Source organism: Schistocerca nitens, chromosome 8, assembly GCF_023898315.1.
Source record: "Schistocerca nitens isolate TAMUIC-IGC-003100 chromosome 8, iqSchNite1.1, whole genome shotgun sequence".
Classification (NCBI taxonomy): domain Eukaryota; kingdom Metazoa; phylum Arthropoda; class Insecta; order Orthoptera; family Acrididae; genus Schistocerca; species Schistocerca nitens.
In genome coordinates this window covers 184,648,879-184,671,911 of record NC_064621.1, presented here as the reverse complement: position 1 = coordinate 184,671,911, position 23,033 = coordinate 184,648,879, and the positions used below count along the sequence as shown (strand labels likewise).

The 23,033-nt window shown below is 27.7% G+C and overlaps 1 long non-coding RNA gene across 1 annotated transcript; it reads right to left on the bottom strand.

The window, feature by feature from the left end:
- Positions 1-669: 669 nt before the first annotated feature.
- LOC126198957 (uncharacterized) lies at positions 670-21,438 on the bottom strand. The gene is made up of 2 exons (XR_007540114.1): positions 21,299-21,438; positions 670-941 (listed from the first exon to the last, which is right to left on the bottom strand). It is a non-coding gene; the product is annotated as an uncharacterized LOC126198957 (long non-coding RNA).
- Between the last annotated feature and the right edge of the window lie 1,595 nt (positions 21,439-23,033).

Sequence of the window (23,033 nt, the reverse complement as noted above, 5' to 3'; positions counted from 1 at the left end):
ACTGTTATAATTGCTGGTTGGTCTTCCAATTCAAATTATTCTTTACTAGGTTCTCTTCATTCTGTTGCTCAAACAATTTCATATGAAGTTAGTTTGGCTTTAATTTTATTATCTTTAATTATTTTAATTGGAAGTTTTAACATGTTTGATTTTATAAATTATCAGCTTTATTGTTGATTTATTATTATTTCTTTCCCTTTAGCTTTAGCTTGTTTGGCTTCTTGTTTAGCTGAGACTAATCGTACTCTTTTTGATTTTGCCGAAGGTGAATCTGAGTTAGTTTCAGGGTTTAATATTGAATACGGTGCAGGCGGATTTACTTAAATTTTTTTAGCTGAGTATACTAGAATTGTTTTTATAAGAATATTATTAGCTTTAATTTTTTTAGGTGGTGACTTTTATTCTTTTATATTTTTTATTAAGCTTGCTGTTATATCCTTTGGTTTTATTTGAGTTCGTGGTACATTACCACGTTTTCGTTATGATAAGTTAATGTATTTAGCTTGAAAAAATTTTTTGCCATTATCTTTAAATTTTTTATTTTCTTTGTTGGTTTAAAAATTTTATTTATTTCATATATTTAGTGAAATTTTTTAAGAAAAGTTAATAGAAGAGTTAAACTTCTAGTTTTATGTTTTCAAAACATATGCTTTTCCTAAGCTAATTAACTTATTATTCCTTAATTAGCTTATCTCATGCGTTTGCAACATGTACATTAATTAAGAAGTATGTAAAGTAGATAATTGTTAAGATTTGTCCTGTTATAATGTAAGGTTCTTCAACAGGTCGTTTTCCAATTCATGTTAATAAGCATACAACAACTACTATGATTCAGAATAAAATCTGATTTATAGGATAGAATTGAATACCTCGGAATGGTGTTTTATTATAAAATGGTAAAATTATTAAGATTCTAATTGATAAGAATAATGCAATAACACCTACTAGTTTATTAGGGATTGATCGTAGAATTGCGTATGCAAATAAGAAGTATCATTCTGGTTGAATATGGACAGGAGTTACTAATGGGTTGGCAGGTACAAAATTGTCTGGATCTCCTAGGAGATAAGGATTAATCAAGCACAGTATAATTAATAACGATGTTATTAATACAAATGTAATAGAGTCCTTGAAAGTAAAGTATGGGTGAAATGGGATCTTTTCAATATCTCCATTTAGCCCTAAAGTGTTATTAGACCCTGTTTGGTGAAGGAAGAATAAATGAATTGCTGCTATAGCAGCAATTATAAATGGTAATACAAAATGGAATGTAAAGAATCCATTTAATGTTGCATTATCAACAGCAAACCCTCCTCATACTCATTGAACTAAATCTGTTCCTAAATATGGGATTGCTGATATTAAATTAGTGATTACTGTTGCACCTCAGAATGATATTTGACCTCAAGGTAAAACATATCCTATAAATGCAGTTGCTATAACTAAGAATAGGATTACTGTACCAATTATTCAGGTGTGTATGTATATATAAGATCCATAGTAAATTCCTCGTCCGACATGTAAATAAATACAAATAAAAAATATAGAAGCTCCATTTGCATGTAAGGTTCGAATAATTCAGCCATTATTTACGTCTCGGCAGATGTGAACTACACTACTAAATGCTATTTCAATATTTGATGTATAATGAATAGCTAAAAATAGTCCAGTTACAATTTGAATTACCAAACATAACCCTAGTAGGGACCCAAAATTCCATCAAAATGAAATATTTGTTGGTGCAGGTAAATCAACTAAAGAGTTATTAATGATTTTAATTAACGGATGTCTCAATCGTAAGGGTTTATTCATTAGTAAATTATCTTATTTTACGAATAGGTCCCTGGTTAATGTTGGTGATTTTAACAACTGCTAATAGTGCTAAAAATAAATAAATTATTATTATTATTGTAATAATGAATGTTGGTCTATTATATAGTTTTTCTAAAGATATTGTTATTTCTTGATAATTGATTGAATTATCAATATTTATAGTTTCAGTATTTTTGAAAAAGTCTATAAATATTGATATATCTAAAATAATTAATGTTGATATAATAAATATTCGTATTGTTAATGTAATAATTATCGTAATTGATTTAGGTTGAAATATTTCGTTTGATGCAATTCTCGTAATATAAATAAATAGAACTAATATACCACCAAGAAACGTTAAAAATAAAATATATGATAACCAATATCTTTCCATTATTGTTCCTGTTATTAATCCAACTAGAAAAGTTTGTAGGATAATGAAAAGTATTATTGATATTGGGTGTCTTAATTTAATAAAATTAATATTTATTACGTTTGATAGTGATATAATTATTATTTTAATCATTTCAGGGGTTAGTTTATTAAAAATATCGGTTTTGGAGACCGATGATAGGAAGCTTTCTACCTCTGAAGTTTTAAAAGTGGGGCCTGGACTTATTTCCGGTTTACAAGACCGGCGTTTTTTTTTGAACTATTAAAACTAATGTTTATATTTTCTGTCTTTACTTCTTTATTGATTTACTTTGCTGGTGTTTATGTTTTTTCTTCTAAACATAAGCATTTATTAATGGTTCTTTTGAGATTAGAATATATTGTTCTTTCTTTGTTTATATTGGTTATTGTTTTTCTTATTGAGTTTGATTATGATTATTTTTTTCCTGTTATTTTTTTGGTTTTTTCTGTTTGTGAAGGTGCTTTAGGTTTTTCTATTTTAGTTTCAATAATTCGTTCTCATGGGAATGATTTTTTTAATTCTTTTGGTTTATCTTTATGTTAAAGTATTTATTTATAACTATTTTTTGATCCCTCTTTGTTTGGTTAATAATTGTTGATGGTTGGTTCATTCTTTAATGTTTTTGTCTAGTTTTGTTTTTATGGTTTGTGTTTATTCATATGCAGATTTTAATATGATTAGATATTATTTTGGTATTGATTATTTTTCTTTTAGTTTAATTTTACTTAGTTTTTGAATTTGTTGTTTAATAATTACTGCTAGAGGTTCAGTTTATTTGAGTTCTTATCATTCTAATTTCTTTGTTTTTATAGTCTTAATTTTAATGATTATGCTTTATTGTTCATTTGCTAGATTGAGTCTTCTTTCTTTTTATATTTTTTTTGAGGCTAGATTGGTTCCTACTTTACTTTTAATTTTAGGTTGAGGTTATCAACCTGAGCGGTTACAGGCTGGTGTTTATTTAATTTTTTATACTTTGGTTGCTAGATTGCCTTTATTATTAGTGTTATTTAGGGTTTATGATTTTTCTAATACTTTATATTTTCCTTTGTTGGTTGATTTTGGTTCTTATTATTTTATGTTTTATGTGTTTATAATTCTTGCTTTTTTAGTTAAGATGCCAATATTTTTGGTTCATTTGTGACTTCCTAAGGCTCATGTTGAGGCCCCTATTTCAGGTAGAATGATTCTAGCTGGTGTTCTATTGAAGTTAGGTGGTTATGGGATTTTTCGTGTTATGAAGGTTATTTCTTATTTAGGTTTAAAGTTTAACTATTTTTGATTATCTTTAGGTTTATCTGGTGGAGTTATTGTTAGATTTATTTGTTTTCGTCAGGTTGATTTAAAGTCTTTAATTGCTTATTCTTCTGTTGCTCATATAAGAATGGTTATTGGGGGATTGATAACTATGAATTGATGAGGTTGTATAGGTTCCTTTTCTTTAATGGTTGGTCATGGTTTATGTTCTTCTGGTTTATTTTGTTTATCTAATATTATTTATGAGCGTTTAGGTAGACGAAGATTATTAATTAATAAGGGTATAATTAATTTGATACCGAGAATGGCTTTATGATGATTTCTTTTGAGATCTTCTAATATAGCTGCTCCTCCTTCTTTAAATTTAGTAGGTGATCTTAGATTATTAAATAGAATTATGTCTTGATCTTCTTTTAGATTTTTTGCTTTAATTTTTTTGTCATTTTTTAGAGCTGTTTATACTTTATATATGTATTCTTATTCTCAGCATGGTAATTATTATTCTGGTGTTTATACTTGTTCTCTCGGTTATTTTCGTGAATATCATCTTTTACTTTTACATTGATTGCCTTTAAATATTCTTTGTCTAAAGGGAGAATATTTTTTTGTTTAGGTTGCTTAAGTATTTTAATTAAAAATATTGTTTTGTGGAATCAATGCTATGATTTTTTTCATCTTAGGCCGTGAATTTGTTTTCTATTTGTTCTTTGAGTTTTTTTTTCTTTATTTTTTTCTAGAACTATAATATTTATTTTAGGTATTTATTATTTAATAATTGATTATAGAGTTTTTGTTGAATGGGAGCTTTTTAATTTAAATGGTTCTATGGTTGTTATGACTTTAATTCTGGATTGAATGTCTCTTATTTTTATGTCTTTTGTTATGTATATTTCTTCTTTGGTTATTTATTATAGAGAGGATTATATATCGGGAGAAAAAAATATGAATCGTTTTATTATTATTGTTTTGATATTTATTCTTTCTATAGGTTTTTTAATTATCAGTCCTAATTTGATTAGAATTTTATTGGGATGGCATGGTTTAGGCTTAGTTTCTTATTGTTTAGTTATTTATTATCAAAATGTTAAATCTTATAGTGCGGGTATGTTAACTGCACTTTCTAATCGTATTGGTGATGTTGCTATTTTAATTTCTATTGCTTGAATATTGAATTTTGGTGGTTGAAATTATATTTATTATTATGATTTTATTTCTGATTCTTTTGAAATAAAGCTTATTACTATATTAATTGTTTTAGCAGCTATAACTAAAAGAGCTCAAATTCCCTTTTCCTCTTGACTTCCTGCTGCTATAGCTGCTCCTACTCCTGTTTCTGCTTTGGTTCATTCTTCTACTCTTGTTACTGCTGGGGTTTATTTATTAATTCGTTTTAGACCAATATTAGATACTTATAATTGTGGTTGATTCTTACTTTTAATTGGTTGTATAACTATGTTTATGGCTGGTTTGGGGGCAAATTTTGAATTTGATTTGAAGAAAATTATTGCTCTTTCTACTTTAAGACAACTTGGTTTAATAATAAGAATTTTGGCTATAGGTTATTCAAAACTTGCGTTTTTTCATTTTTTAGCTCATGCTTTATTTAAGGCTTTATTGTTTATGTGTGCAGGTTCAATAATTCATAATTTAAAGGATTCTCAGGATATTCGTTTTATAGGTTCAATTGTTAATTTTATACCTTTAACTTCAGTTTGTTTTAATGTTTCTAGTTTGTCTTTGTGTGGTATACCATTTTTAGCAGGTTTTTATTCAAAGGATTTAATTCTTGAGATGGTTTGTTTAAGATGAATTAATTGTTTGATTTTTTTTCTTTATTTCTTTTCTACTGGTTTAACTGCTTCTTATTCTTTTCGTCTTTTTTATTATTCAATATCTGGTGATAATAATTTTTATTCTAGATTTTCTTTTGACGATAAGGGTTATTATATTTCTTTTGGTATAATTGGTTTATTGTTTGTTGCTGTTTTTGGGGGAAGTCTTTTATCTTGATTAATTTTTCCTGTTCCCCATGTGATTGCTTTGCCTTATTATTTAAAGTTTTTAACTATTACTGTAGTTGTTTTGGGTGCTTATTTGGGTTATCTTATTTCTGATTTTGATTTCTCTCAAAATTTGTTTTCTTTAAGTATACTTTCTTTTGTTAGATTTGCTGGTTCTATGTGGTTTATACCTTTCATTTCAACAAAGTTTATTAGATATGTTCCTTTAAAATTGGGTTATTATTCGTCAAAGTCGTTTGATTATGGTTGAGGTGAATTATTTGGTGGTCAAGGTTTATATAGATTATTTATTTATTTAATTAGTTATATACAAGGTTGATATGTTTCTAATTTTAAGATTTATCTTTTAACTATTATTTTTTGAATATTTATTTTGGTGATATTATTTTTCGTTTACTTGAATAGCTTATATTTAGAGCGTGACACTGAAGATGTTAAGGAAGTATTTTACTTTTAAGTTTTTATAAATATACATATATTATTTTTACAGTGAAAATGTAATGTTTTATTTAAACTATATAAATTTTAGAAATGTTAACGGAGTTTAACCACTAATATAAAAAGTTAGCAGCTTTCATATTGGCTTTACATTTCCTTAATTGGGACTTTATTGTTCAATTATATTATTAACAGTAATACGCCTCTTTTTGGCTTCAATTAATAAGAATAAGGGTATTTTATTTACCAACTTTCCAGGTCGAAACTGACTGCAATACTTCGCTTCTTATTCTATTTAAGGTTGATTGATTATATCAATACTTTCTGAATGCAACCCAAATGTTATAGTTAACTACAACCCTTTATTCTGCTCATTGTAAGGCTCCTTGGTTTCATTCATGGTATAGTCCACCTAATAATACTATAATAAAAAATATTGTTGATACTGTTCAGATTATAATATCTGAAGTTTTAAAAATAATTACAATTGGAAGGATTAGTGCGATTTCTTCATCAAAAATTAAGAAAATTACTGCAATTAAGAAGAATCGAATGAGAATGGTATTCGTGCTGATCTTTTTGGGTCAAATCCACACTCAAATGGTGATCTTTTTTCTCGGTCATTAATTAATTTTTTTGATAATGTTGTTGCAAGGATTATGACAATTATTGGAATAATAAATCTAATAAAAATTCTTGTAGATAAAATTAGGATTGTTTTTCTTGATTTATATCAAGCTTTTTGATTGGAAGTCAAATGTACTATTTATACTAGAAAAACAATTATCTACCTCATCAATAAATAGAGATGTATAAGAATAATCATACTATGTCTACAAAGTGTCAGTATCATGCTGCTGCTTCAAATCCAAAGTGGTGTCTTGGTGAGAATTGGTTTATTGAATGTCGAAGTAGACATGTTGATAAGAAAATTGTTCCGATAATTACATGTAGACCGTGGAATCCTGCTGCAACAAAGAATGTTGATCCATAAACTGCGTCTGCAATGGTGAAGGGTGCTTCTCAATATTCGTATGCTTGAAGTATAGTGAAATATAATCCTAGTAGTACTGTGAAGAATAGTCCTTGTAATGCTTGAGTATGATTAGATTCTATTAGACTATGATGTGCTCATGTTACTGTTACTCCTGATGCTAAAAGAATAGCTGTATTAAGTAATGGAATTTGTATAGGATTGAAAGGTTGAATTCCTATTGGGGGTCATAATATCCCTAGTTCAATAGTAGGTGCTAGTCTTCTTCTAAAAAATGCTCAGAAAAATGAAACAAAGAATAGTACTTCTGATGCAATAAATAGAATTATTCTTCATCGTAATCCAATTGATACAAATCCTGTATGTAGTCCTTGGTATGTTCCTTCTCGTACTACATCTCGTCATCATTGGATTATAGTTACTAGGGTAATTCCAAATCCGATTATAAATAAGTTAATGTTAAATAGGTGAAATCATTTTGCTAATCCTGATACTAGAACTATTGCTCCAATTGCTCCTGTTAATGGTCAAGGTCTGTAATCTACTAAGTGGAATGGGTGGTTTGAGTGAGTTGTTAACATAAGTTTAGTATACTTCTCTAGAATATAAAGTTCTTAGAATTGAGAAAACGTAGGCTTAAATTATTGCTACTGCTGATTCTAGAATTAATAGAAGTATTTGTCCAATAATTAATAGTGAAATTAAGTTTATTGCTATAGATGGTCCTGTATTTCTTAGCAGTGTTAATAGTAAGTGTCCTGCAATTATATTTGCTGCTAGTCGTACTGCTAGCGTACCTGGTCGAATGATATTTCTAATTGTTTCAATTAATACTATAAATGATATTAATGCAGGTGGTGTTCCTTGGGGAACAAGGTGTGTAAATATGTGATTGGTATGATTAATTCATCCAAATAACATAAATCTTAATCATATAGGTAGAGCGATTGCAAATGTTAATGCTAAATGTCTTGTTCTAGTAAAAATGTAAGGGAATAATCCTATGAAATTGTTAAATAATATTATAATAAAGATTGAAATGAAGATGAATGTTGTTCCATTAAATGATTTTGGTCCTAGTAATGTTTTAAATTCATTGTGTAAGGTTAAGTTTAGTTTATTTCAAATAATATTAATTCGTGATGCTGTAAGTCAAAATATTGATGGGATTAATAATAATCCTAAAAATGTTCTAGTTCAATTTAATGATAAATTGAAGATATTAGTTGATGGATCAAATGTTGAAAATAAGTTTGTTATCATTTTCAATTTAAGTTCCTTATATCAATTGTACTTTTTTCTGCTCTTTTAATAAGGTTTGGTTTAAATGAGAAAAAGTTTATTTGATTAAATAAAATTAATGTGGTTGAAAATATAATAAATAGGGAGAATCATATAAGAGTAGATATTTGAGGGATTTGGATTGAATTTCCCCATCAGAAGTAGTCGTTAATTTACTATTTTTTGGTTTAAGAGACCATTACTTACTTTCAGTCATCTGATGTATTTCAAGGTGTACTAATTATTTAGTTATTTTAGATTGACACTCTAATGTTATATATTTTAACTAACTCCTTAGATTATCTTAGATAATCACTTGATAAATAAGTTTACTGAAGTTCTTTCAATTACAATTGGTATAAATCTGTGGTTTGCTCCACAGATTTCTGAGCATTGTCCAAAGAACAGTCCAGGCCGGTTTATTGTAAATGTTCCTTGGTTTAGTCGACCTGGTGTTGCATCAATTTTAACCCCTAATGCAGGTACTGCTCATGAGTGTAGAACGTCCGATGCTCTTGTTAATACTCTTACTTCTGTATTTATTGGTAGAATTGTTCGGTTATCTACATCTAGAAGTCGAAATCCGTCGTTTTCTAAGTCTTGTTCTGGTGTTATATAAGTGTCAAATTCTACATCTATAAAGTCTGAATATTCATATCTTCAGTATCATTGTCGTCCAATTGTTTTAATTGTGATTATTGCGTCTACTGAATCATCAAGTAAATATAGTAGTCGTAATGATGGGAGTGCAATAAAAATTAGTGTAATTGCTGGTAGTGCTGTTCAGATTGTCTCAATTAAATGTCCGTGAAGTATGTTTCGGTTTGTATAAGCAATGAATAATATGTAACTTAGGGCATAACCTACAATTACTGTAATTAATAATAATACAACCATAGTATGATCATGGAAGAATGATAGTTGCTCCATTAATGGTGAAGCTCCATCTTGAAGGGATAAATTTGATCATGTTGCCATTAATAAATTTTTCTAATAAAAGGTCAAACCTTTATTTGTAGAGCTTAAATCTACTGCACTAATCTGCCATATTAGAATCTAGAAATTAATGACAAAAAGAAACGCGCCCTCGAATGACCACAACAACTTCTCTATTATATATAAATAAAGATTAATATGGAACATGTATACCAATAAATGTATTATATTCTTTCTTATTTAATCTTTCTTTTCACTAATAATAAACAAAGATTAAATAATATAATAAATATATTTAATACAATTATCTAAATTAATGTAATATGGTATTAATATAAAATTAACTTTATATTAAGTTAACTTAAATATTAATTAGTTAAATAATCTAATTATAGATAATTTATCAAATTATATTATTATAATTAATATAATTAGATATATTAATATAAAATTTTATATTTAATAATATTAATTATATTTATTATATCCAATTATAATAATATTTAATATTAATTTACATATTATTATATAATTTATAATATAATAACCTATTTTAAGCTAAAAACATAAGTAGCTATAATCCTAGGTAAATAAATGTATTAAAATAATCACTTAATAATTATAAAATATCATTATAAGTATTTAAATTTAATTAAATGTAATATATAAATATAAATTATTTATTATATATAATATATATACAGATTATCCTAATCGAGATAAATTAATTAGAAATAACCAAAATAATACATAAACAAATTTAAAAAAAAAATTTAATTTATATATTAAATATAAATGAAGTGCCTGATTAAAGGGTTACCTTGATAGGGTAAATCAAGAAAATAAAATTACCTTCATTAAAATTACATAAGACAGAATTAAACTACCTCCTTTAGTATCAAAAACTAACGTGCATCATACACCTTAATGTAAAAAGGTAAGCTAAACAAGCTAATGGGTTCATACCCTATTTATAGAGGTATCAATCCTCTCCTTTTTAATGACCAACAACTCTACAAAACTTCTCTTCCTATCAACATTAATGATAGGAACGATCCTGTCCATTTCATCAAACTCCTGATTTGGAGTTTGAATAGGACTTGAGATCAACTAACTTTCATTTATTCCGCTCCTAACAAGAAATAAAAATATAATAATAAATGAATCATCAATTAAATATTTTATTGTCCAAGCAATAGCATCGACAATACTATTATTTTCAATTTTGATGATTCGAATAAAATATCCAATAGGATGAGAAACAGAATTTATTCCATCAATAATAATTAGATCTAGATTATTATTAAAGATCGGGGCTGCACCCTTTCATTTCTGATTTCCAGAAGTAATAGGAGCTTCAAGATGAAATAACTGTTTAACACTAATAACATGACAAAAAATTGCCCCAATAATAGTATTATCCTATTGTATTCAACTAAGAACTTTCATTTGAACAATTATTATTCTAAGAATCATTATTGGGGCAATAGGTGGTTTAAATCAAACATCTCTACAACAACTTCTAGCATATTCCTCAATTAGACATTTAGGGTGAATAATTAGATCCTTAACAGTTAGAGAAAACATCTGAGAACTATACTTTATTATTTACTCAATATTAAGATTAATTATGGTCTTATTATTTAAGCAAATAAATCTATTTTTTATAAACCAAATTTATTCAGCCAGAAACATAAAAACTGAAATTAAATTCATAATATTTTTATCTCTTTTATTCTTAGGTGGTTTACCACCATTCCTTGGATTTCTACCAAAATGAATTGTAATACAATCATTAATAGAAAATAACATAACAACTATTATGACAATTATGGTTGTATTAACTACAATTACACTTTATTATTACATACGTATTAGATTCTCAGCCCTAATCATGTCATACACAGAAAATTCGTGATCTATAAAAATAAAGTCTCAAAAATCAAGAATTATTCTTCCTATAACAGTAATAATTTCAACAATAGGATTAACCTCAACATCAACCTTAATCTCATTATACTAAGGACTTAAGTTAACTAAACTAATAACCTTCAAAGTTATAATTAAAAGAATAATCTTTTAGGCCTTAGTAAAAATTTACACCTCTAGAATTGCAGTCTAGAATCATAATTGAATATAAGGCCTAAAGCATGGTAAGAGAGAAACATCTCATAAGTAGATTTACAGTCTACCACCTTAAATTCAGCCATCTTACCGCAAAAATGATTATTCTCAACAAACCATAAGGATATTGGTACTTTATACATCTTATTTGGAGCGTGAGCAGGAATAGTAGGAACATCAATAAGAATACTTATTCGTGCTGAACTTGGTCAACCAGGATCTTTAATTGGAGATGACCAAATTTATAATGTCATTATTACAGCTCACGCATTTGTAATAATTTTTTTTATAGTAATACCTATTATAATTGGTGGATTTGGTAATTGACTCATACCATTAATAATTGGTGCACCAGATATAGCATTCCCACGAATAAATAATATAAGTTTTTGATTACTACCACCTTCACTAACCCTCCTTCTTACATCTTCTATAGTAGATAATGGTGCTGGTACAGGATGAACAGTTTACCCTCCTCTTGCAGGAGCCATCGCACATGGGGGGCATCTGTAGATCTAGCTATTTTTTCACTTCACTTAGCAGGTGTATCATCTATTCTTGGTGCAGTAAACTTCATTACAACAGCAATTAATATACGATCAGAAAGTATAACTCTAGATCAAACACCTTTATTTGTCTGATCTGTAGCTATTACAGCCCTTCTCCTACTCTTATCGCTTCCAGTATTAGCAGGGGCTATTACTATATTATTAACAGATCGAAACTTAAATACATCATTCTTTGACCCTGCAGGAGGGGGTGACCCAATTCTATATCAACATCTATTCTGATTCTTTGGACACCCAGAAGTTTACATTTTAATTCTGCCAGGATTTGGAATTATTTCTCACATTGCATGTCAAGAAAGAGGGAAAATTGAATCATTTGGAACATTAGGTATAATTTATGCCATACTATCAATTGGACTAATAGGATTTATTGTATGAGCACATCATATATTCACAGTAGGAATGGATGTCGACACACGAGCATACTTTACATCAGCAACAATAATTATTGCTGTACCTACAGGAATTAAGGTATTTAGATGATTAGCTACACTATATGGAACTAAATTCAAATTCAATCCACCGTTATTATGAGCTTTAGGATTTATTTTTCTATTCACAATTGGTGGATTAACAGGACTAGTATTAGCAAATTCATCACTTGACATCGTATTACATGATACATATTATGTAGTAGCCCACTTCCATTATGTGTTATCCATAGGAGCAGTATTCGCAATTATAGGAGGTGTTATTCAATGATACCCATTATTTACAGGATTAACTATAAATAATACATGATTAAAAATCCAATTTACAATTATATTTATTGGAGTAAACTTAACATTCTTCCCTCAACACTTTCTAGGACTAGCAGGAATACCACGACGATATTCAGACTATCCAGGTGCATATACATCATGAAATGTAGTATCAAGAATTGGGTCCACAATTTCTATTGTAGGAATCATTATATTTATTTTAATTATATGAGAAAGAATGGTTACAAACCGATCAATCATATTTAGAGCTAATATAAGAAGATCAACAGAATGACTACAAAATAATCCACCTGCAGAACACAGTTACTCAGAACTACCATTAATTTCTAGATTCTAATATGGCAGATTAGTGTAGTAGATTTAAGCTCTACAAATAAAGGTTTGACCTTTTATTAGAAAAATTTATTAATGGCAACATGATCAAATTTATCCCTTCAAGATGGAGCTTCACCATTAATGGAGCAACTATCATTCTTCCATGATCATACTATGGTCGTATTATTATTAATTACAGTAATTGTAGGTTATGCCCTAAGTTACATATTATTCATTGCTTATACAAACCGAAACATACTTCACGGACATTTAATTGAGACAATCTGAACAGCACTACCAGCAATTACACTAATTTTTATTGCACTCCCATCATTACGACTACTATATTTACTTGATGATTCAGTAGACGCAATAATCACAATTAAAACAATTGGACGACAGTGATACTGACGATATGAATATTCAGACTTTATAGATGTAGAAATTGACACTTATATAACACCAGAACAAGACTTAGAAAACGACGGATTTCGACTTCTAGATGTAGATAACCGAACAATTCTACCAATAAATACAGAAGTACGAGTATTAACAAGAGCATCGGACGTTCTACACTCATGAGCAGTACCTGCATTAGGGGTTAAAATTGATGCAACACCAGGTCGACTAAACCAAGGAACATTTACAATAAACCGGCCTGGACTGTTCTTTGGACAATGCTCAGAAATCTGTGGAGCAAACCACAGATTTATACCAATTGTAATTGAAAGAACTTCAGTAAACTTATTTATCAAGTGATTATCTAAGATAATCTAAGGAGTTAGTTAAAATATATAACATTAGAGTGTCAATCTAAAATAACTAAATAATTAGTACACCTTGAAATACATCAGATGACTGAAAGTAAGTAATGGTCTCTTAAACCAAAAAATAGTAAATTAACAACTACTTCTGATGGGGAAATTCAATCCAAATCCCTCAAATATCTACTCTTATATGATTCTCCCTATTTATTATATTTTCAACCACATTAATTTTATTTAATCAAATAAACTTTTTCTCATTTAAACCAAACCTTATTAAAAGAGCAGAAAAAAGAACAATTGATATAAAGAACTTAAATTGAAAATGATAACAAACTTATTTTCAACATTTGATCCATCAACTAATATCTTCAATTTATCATTAAATTGAACTAGAACATTTTTAGGATTATTATTAATCCCATCAATATTTTGACTTACAGCATCACGAATTAATATTATTTGAAATAAACTAAACTTAACCTTACACAATGAATTTAAAACATTACTAGGACCAAAATCATTTAATGGAACAACATTCATCTTCATTTCAATCTTTATTATAATATTATTTAACAATTTCATAGGATTATTCCCTTACATTTTTACTAGAACAAGACATTTAGCATTAACATTTGCAATCGCTCTACCTATATGATTAAGATTTATGTTATTTGGATGAATTAATCATACCAATCACATATTTACACACCTTGTTCCCCAAGGAACACCACCTGCATTAATATCATTTATAGTATTAATTGAAACAATTAGAAATATCATTCGACCAGGTACGCTAGCAGTACGACTAGCAGCAAATATAATTGCAGGACACTTACTATTAACACTGCTAGGAAATACAGGACCATCTATAGCAATAAACTTAATATCACTATTAATTATTGGACAAATACTTCTATTAATTCTAGAATCAGCAGTAGCAATAATTTAAGCCTACGTTTTCTCAATTCTAAGAACTTTATATTCTAGAGAAGTATACTAAACTTATGTTAACAACTCACTCAAACCACCCATTCCACTTAGTAGATTACAGACCTTGACCATTAACAGGAGCAATTGGAGCAATAGTTCTAGTATCAGGATTAGCAAAATGATTTCACCTATTTAACATTAACTTATTTATAATCGGATTTGGAATTACCCTATTAACTATAATCCAATGATGACGAGATGTAGTACGAGAAGGAACATACCAAGGACTACATACAGGATTTGTATCAATTGGATTACGATGAGGAATAATTCTATTTATTGCATCAGAAGTACTATTCTTTGTTTCATTTTTCTGAGCATTTTTTAGAAGAAGACTAGCACCTACTATTGAACTAGGGATATTATGACCCCCAATAGGAATTCAACCTTTCAATCCTATACAAATTCCATTACTTAATACAGCTATTCTTTTAGCATCAGGAGTAACAGTAACATGAGCACATCATAGTCTAATAGAATCTAATCATACTCAAGCATTACAAGGACTATTCTTCACAGTACTACTAGGATTATATTTCACTATACTTCAAGCATACGAATATTGAGAAGCACCCTTCACCATTGCAGACGCAGTTTATGGATCAACATTCTTTGTTGCAACAGGATTCCACGGTCTACATGTAATTATCGGAACAATTTTCTTATCAACATGTCTACTTCGACATTCAATAAACCAATTCTCACCAAGACACCACTTTGGATTTGAAGCAGCAGCATGATACTGACACTTTGTAGACGTAGTATGATTATTCTTATACATCTCTATTTATTGATGAGGTAGATAATTGTTTTTCTAGTATAAATAGTACATTTGACTTCCAATCAAAAAGCTTGATATAAATCAAGAAAAACAATCCTAATTTTATCTACAAGAATTTTTATTAGATTTATTATTCCAATAATTGTCATAATCCTTGCAACAACATTATCAAAAAAATTAATTAATGACCGAGAAAAAAGATCACCATTTGAGTGTGGATTTGACCCAAAAAGATCAGCACGAATACCATTCTCACTTCGATTCTTCTTAATTGCAGTAATTTTCTTAATTTTTGATGTAGAAATCGCACTAATCCTTCCAATTGTAATTATTTTTAAAACTTCAGATATTATAATCTGATCAGTATCAACAATTTTTTTATTATAGTATTATTAGGTGGACTATACCATGAATGAAACCAAGGAGCCTTACAATGAGCAGAATAAAGGGTTGTAGTTAACTATAACATTTGGGTTGCATTCAAAAAGTATTGATATAATCAATCAACCTTAAATAGAATAAGAAGCGAAGTATTGCAGTCAGTTTCGACCTGGAAAGTTGGTAAATAAAATACCCTTATTCTTATTAATTGAAGCCAAAAAGAGGCGTATTACTGTTAATAATATAATTGAACTATAAAGTCCCAATTAAGGAAATGTAAAGCCAATATGAAAGCTGCTAACTTTTTATATTAGTGGTTAAACTCCGTTAACATTTCTAAAATTTATATAGTTTAAATAAAACATTACATTTTCACTGTAAAAATAATATATGTATATTTATAAATACTTAAAAGTAAAATACTTCCTTAACATCTTCAGTGTCACGCTCTAAATATAAGCTATTCAAGTAAACGAAAAATAATATCACCAAAATAAATATTCAAAAAATAAAAGTTAAAAGATAAATCTTAAAATTAGAATCATATCAACCTTGTATATAACTAATTAAATAAATAAATAATCTATATAAACCTTGACCACCAAATAATTCACCTCAACCATAATCAAACGACTTTGACGAATAATAACCCAATTTTAAAGGAACATATCTAATAAACTTAGTTGAAATGAAAGGTATAAACCACATAGAACCAGCAAATCTAACAAAAGAAAGTATACTTAAAGAAAACAAATTTTGAGAGAAATCAAAATCAGAAATAAGATAACCCAAATAAGCACCCAAAACAACTACAGTAATAGTTAAAAACTTTAAATAATAAGGCAAAGCAATCACATGGGGAACAGGAAAAATTAATCAAGATAAAAGACTTCCCCCAAAAACAGCAACAAACAATAAACCAATTATACCAAAAGAAATATAATAACCCTTATCGTCAAAAGAAAATCTAGAATAAAAATTATTATCACCAGATATTGAATAATAAAAAAGACGAAAAGAATAAGAAGCAGTTAAACCAGTAGAAAAGAAATAAAGAAAAAAAATCAAACAATTAATTCATCTTAAACAAACCATCTCAAGAATTAAATCCTTTGAATAAAAACCTGCTAAAAATGGTATACCACACAAAGACAAACTAGAAACATTAAAACAAACTGAAGTTAAAGGTATAAAATTAACAATTGAACCTATAAAACGAATATCCTGAGAATCCTTTAAATTATGAATTATTGAACCTGCACACATAAACAATAAAGCCTTAAATAAAGCATGAGCTAACAAATGAAAAAACGCAAGTTTTGAATAACCTATAGCCAAAATTCTTATTATTAAACCAAGTTGTCTTAAAGTAGAAAGAGCAATAATTTTCTTCAAATCAAATTCAAAATTTGCCCCCAAACCAGCCATAAACATAGTTATACAACCAATTAAAAGTAAGAATCAACCACAATTATAAGTATCTAATATTGGTCTAAAACGAATTAATAAATAAACCCCAGCAGTAACAAGAGTAGAAGAATGAACCAAAGCAGAAACAGGAGTAGGAGCAGCTATAGCAGCAGGAAGTCAAGAGGAAAAGGGAATTTGAGCTCTTTTAGTTATAGCTGCTAAAACAATTAATATAGTAATAAGCTTTATTTCAAAAGAATCAGAAATAAAATCATAATAATAAATATAATTTCAACCACCATAATTCAATATTCAAGCAATAGAAATTAAAATAGTAACATCACCAATACGATTAGAAAGTGCAGTTAACATACCCGCACTATAAGATTTAACATTTTGATAATAAATAACTAAACAATAAGAAACTAAGCCTAAACCATCCCATCCCAATAAAATTCTAATCAAATTAGGACTGATAATTAAAAAACCTATAGAAAGAATAAATATCAAAACAATAATAATAAAACGATTCATATTTTTTTCTCCCGATATATAATCCTCTCTATAATAAATAACCAAAGAAGAAATATACATAACAAAAGACATAAAAATAAGAGACATTCAATCCAGAATTAAAGTCATAACAACCATAGAACCATTTAAATTAAAAAGCTCCCATTCAACAAAAACTCTATAATCAATTATTAAATAATAAATACCTAAAATAAAAATTATAGTTCTAGAAAAAAATAAAGAAAAAAACTCAAAGAACAAATAGAAAACAAATTCACGGCCTAAGATGAAAAAAATCATATCATTGATTCCACAAAACAATATTTTTAATTAAAATACTTAAGCAACCTAAACAAAAAAATATTCTCCCTTTAAACAAAGAATATTTAAAGGCAATCAATGTAAAAGTAAAAGATGATATTCACGAAAATAACCGAGAGAACAAGTATAAACACCAGAATAATAATTACCATGCTGAGAATAAGAATACATATATAAAGTATAAACAGCTCTAAAAAATGACAAAAAAATTAAAGCAAAAAATCTAAAAGAAGATCAAGACATAATTCTATTTAATAATCTAAGTTCACCTACTAAATTTAAAGAAGGAGGAGCAGCTATATTAGAAGATCTCAAAAGAAATCATCATAAAGCCATTCTCGGTATCAAATTAATTATACCCTTATTAATTAATAATCTTTGTCTACCTAAACGCTCATAAATAATATTAGATAAACAAAATAAACCAGAAGAACATAAACCATGACCAACCATTAAAGAAAGGGAACCTATACAACCTCATCAATTCATAGTTATCAATCCCCCAATAACCATTCTTATATGAGCAACAGAAGAATAAGCAATTAAAGACTTTAAATCAACCTGACGAAAACAAATAAATCCAACAATAACTCCACCAGATAAACCTAAAGATAATCAAAAATAGTTAAACTTTAAACCTAAATAAGAAATACCTTCATAACACGAAAAATACCATAACCACCTAACTTCAATAGAACACCAGCAAGAATCATTCTACCTGAAATAGGGGCCTCAACATGAGCCTTAGGAAGTCACAAATGAACCAAAAATATTGGCATCTTAACTAAAAAAGCAAGAATTATAAACACATAAAACATAAAATAATAGGAACCAAAATCAACCAACAAAGGAAAATATAAAGTATTAGAAAAATCATAAACCCTAAATAACACTAATAATAAAGGCAATCTAGCAACCAAAGTATAAAAAATTAAATAAACACCAGCCTGTAACCGCTCAGGTTGATAACCTCAACCTAAAATTAAAAGTAAAGTAGGAACCAATCTAGCCTCAAAAAATATATAAAAAGAAAGAAGACTCAATCTAGCAAATGAACAATAAAGCATAATCATTAAAATTAAGACTATAAAAACAAAGAAATTAGAATGATAAGAACTCAAATAAACTGAACCTCTAGCAGTAATTATTAAACAACAAATTCAAAAACTAAGTAAAATTAAACTAAAAGAAAAATAATCAATACCAAAATAATATCTAATCATATTAAAATCTGCATATGAATAAACACAAACCATAAAAACAAAACTAGACAAAAACATTAAAGAATGAACCAACCATCAACAATTATTAACCAAACAAAGAGGGATCAAAAAATAGTTATAAATAAATACTTTAACATAAAGATAAACCAAAAGAATTAAAAAATCATTCCCATGAGAACGAATTATTGAAACTAAAATAGAAAAACCTAAAGCACCTTCACAAACAGAAAAAACCAAAAAAATAACAGGAAAAAAATAATCATAATCAAACTCAATAAGAAAAACAATAACCAATATAAACAAAGAAAGAACAATATATTCTAATTTCAAAAGAACCATTAATAAATGCTTACGTTTAGAAGAAAAAACATAAACACCAGCAAAGTAAATCAATAAAGAAGTAAAGACAGAAAATATAAACATTAGTTTTAATAGTTTAAAAAAAACGCCGGTCTTGTAAACCGGAAATAAGTCCAGGCCCCTCTTTTAAAACTTCAGAGGTAGAAAGCTTCCTATCATCGGTCTCCAAAACCGATATTTTTAATAAACTAACCCCTGAAATGATTAAAATAATAATTATATCACTATCAAACGTAATAAATATTAATTTTATTAAATTAAGACACCCAATATCAATAATACTTTTCATTATCCTACAAACTTTTCTAGTTGGATTAATAACAGGAACAATAATGGAAAGATATTGGTTATCATATATTTTATTTTTAACGTTTCTTGGTGGTATATTAGTTCTATTTATTTATATTACGAGAATTGCATCAAACGAAATATTTCAACCTAAATCAATTACGATAATTATTACATTAACAATATGAATATTTATTATATCAACATTAATTATTTTAGATATATCAATATTTATAGACTTTTTCAAAAATACTGAAACTATAAATATTGATAATTCAATCAATTATCAAGAAATAACAATATCTTTAGAAAAACTATATAATAGACCAACATTCATTATTACAATAATAATAATAATTTATTTATTTTTAGCACTATTAGCAGTTGTTAAAATCACCAACATTAACCAGGGACCTATTCGTAAAATAAGATAATTTACTAATGAATAAACCCTTACGATTGAGACATCCTTTAGTTAAAATCATTAATAACTCTTTAGTTGATTTACCTGCACCAACAAATATTTCATTTTGATGGAATTTTGGGTCCCTACTAGGGTTATGTTTTCGGTAATTCAAATTGTAACTGGACTATTTTTAGCTAATCATTATATATCAAATATTGAAATAGCATTTAGTAGTGTAGTTCACATCTGCCGAGACGTAAATAATGGCTGAATTATTCGAACCTTACATGCAAATGGAGCTTCTATATTTTTTATTTGTATTTATTTACATGTCGGACGAGGAATTTACTATGGATCTTATATATACATACACACCTGAATAATTGGTACAGTAATCCTATTCTTAGTTATAGCAACTGCATTTATAGGATATGTTTTACCTTGAGGTCAAATATCATTCTGAGGTGCAACAGTAATCACTAATTTATTATCAGCAATCCCATATTTATGAACAGATTTAGTTCAATGAGTATGAGGAGGGTTTGCTGTTGATAATGCAACATTAAATGGATTCTTTACATTCCATTTTGTATTACCATTTATAATTGCTGCTATAGCAGCAATTCATTTATTCTTCCTTCACCAAACAGGGTCTAATAACCCTTTAGGGCTAAATGGAGATATTGAAAAGATCCCATTTCACCCATACTTTACTTTCAAGGACTCTATTACATTTGTATTAATAACATCGTTATTAATTATACTGTGCTTGATTAATCCTTATCTCCTAGGAGATCCAGACAATTTTGTACCTGCCAACCCATTAGTAACTCCTGTCCATATTCAACCAGAATGATACTTCTTATTTGCATATGCAATTCTACGATCAATCCCTAATAAACTAGGAGGTGTTATTGCATTATTCTTATCAATTAGAATCTTAATAATTTTACCATTTTATAATAAAACACCATTCCGAGGTATTCAATTCAATCCTATAAATCAGATTTTATTCTGAATCATAGTAGTTGTTGTATGCTTATTAACATGAATTGGAAAACGACCTGTTGAAGAACCTTACATTATAACAGGACAAATCTTGACAATTATCTACTTTACATACTTCTTAATTAATGTACATGTTGCAAACGCATGAGATAAGCTAATTAAGGAATAATAAGTTAATTAGCTTAGGAAAAGCATATGTTTTGAAAACATAAAACTAGAAGTTTAACTCTTCTATTAACTTTTCTTAAAAAATTTCACTAAATATATGAAATAAATAAAATTTTTAAACCAACAAAGAAAATAATAAAATCTAAAGATAATGGCAAAAAATTTTTTCAAGCTAAATACATTAACTTATCATAACGAAAACGTGGTAATGTACCACGAACTCAAATAAAACCAAAGGATATAACAGCAAGCTTAATAAAAAATATAAAAGAATAAAAGTCACCACCTAAAAAAATTAAAGCTAATAATATTCATATAAAAACAATTCTAGTATACTCAGCTAAAAAAATTTAATAAATCCGCCTGCACCGTATTCAATATTAAACCCTGAAACTAACTCAGATTCACCTTCGGCAAAATCAAAAAGAGTACGATTAGTCTCAGCTAAACAAGAAGCCAAACAAGCTAAAGCTAAAGGGAAAGAAATAATAATAAATCAACAATAAAGCTGATAATTTATAAAATCAAACATGTTAAAACTTCCAATTAAAATAATTAAAGATAATAAAATTAAAGCCAAACTAACTTCATATGAAATTGTTTGAGCAACAGAATGAAGAGAACCTAGTAAAGAATAATTTGAATTGGAAGACCAACCAGCAATTATAACAGTATAAACACCTAATCTAGTACAGCATAAAAAAACAAAAATCCGTAAGAAAAAGAACATATATAAGTTAAGTAAGGGAAAATAACTCAAACAGCCAAGGAAATCATTAAATTAAAGACAGGGGAAAAGTAATAAAGTAAATAATTAGATATAATAGGAATTGGCTGCTCCTTACTAATTAACTTAATCGCATCACTAAAGGGTTGAGGAATTCCGACAAAACCTACCTTATTTGGACCCTTTCAAATTTGAATGTAACCTAAAACCTTACGCTCTAATAAAGTTAAAAAAGCAACACTAATTAAAACACAAATAACTAATAAAAGAAAATTCAAAATAAACATAAATAAATCATAAAGTATCAATACTATTTGTAGAAAAAATCTACATAAATGAATTCTAAATTCAACACATTAATCTGTCAAAATAGTAATTTAATTAGTATTAATCAATAAAATAAAAAATATTTCAACCATATGGTCCTTTCGTACTAATATGAATTAATAATCTTAGGATAGAAACCGACCTGGCTCACGCCGGTCTGAACTCAGATCATGTAAGAATTTAAAGGTCGAACAGACCTAATGACTGGGCTACTGCACCCAAAATTTTTCTTAATCCAACATCGAGGTCGCAATCTGCTTTGTCGATATGAGCTCTCAAAAACAATTACGCTGTTATCCCTAAGGTAACTTAATCTTATGATCATAAATTATGGATCAAAACAACAAACATAAATTAATGATATAATAATGAAGAGTTTATTTATTCTTCATGTCACCCCAACAAAACATCATCATTAAAAATAGAAAGACAAACAAAAAACTATATAAAAATAAAATGTTAAGCTCTATAGGGTC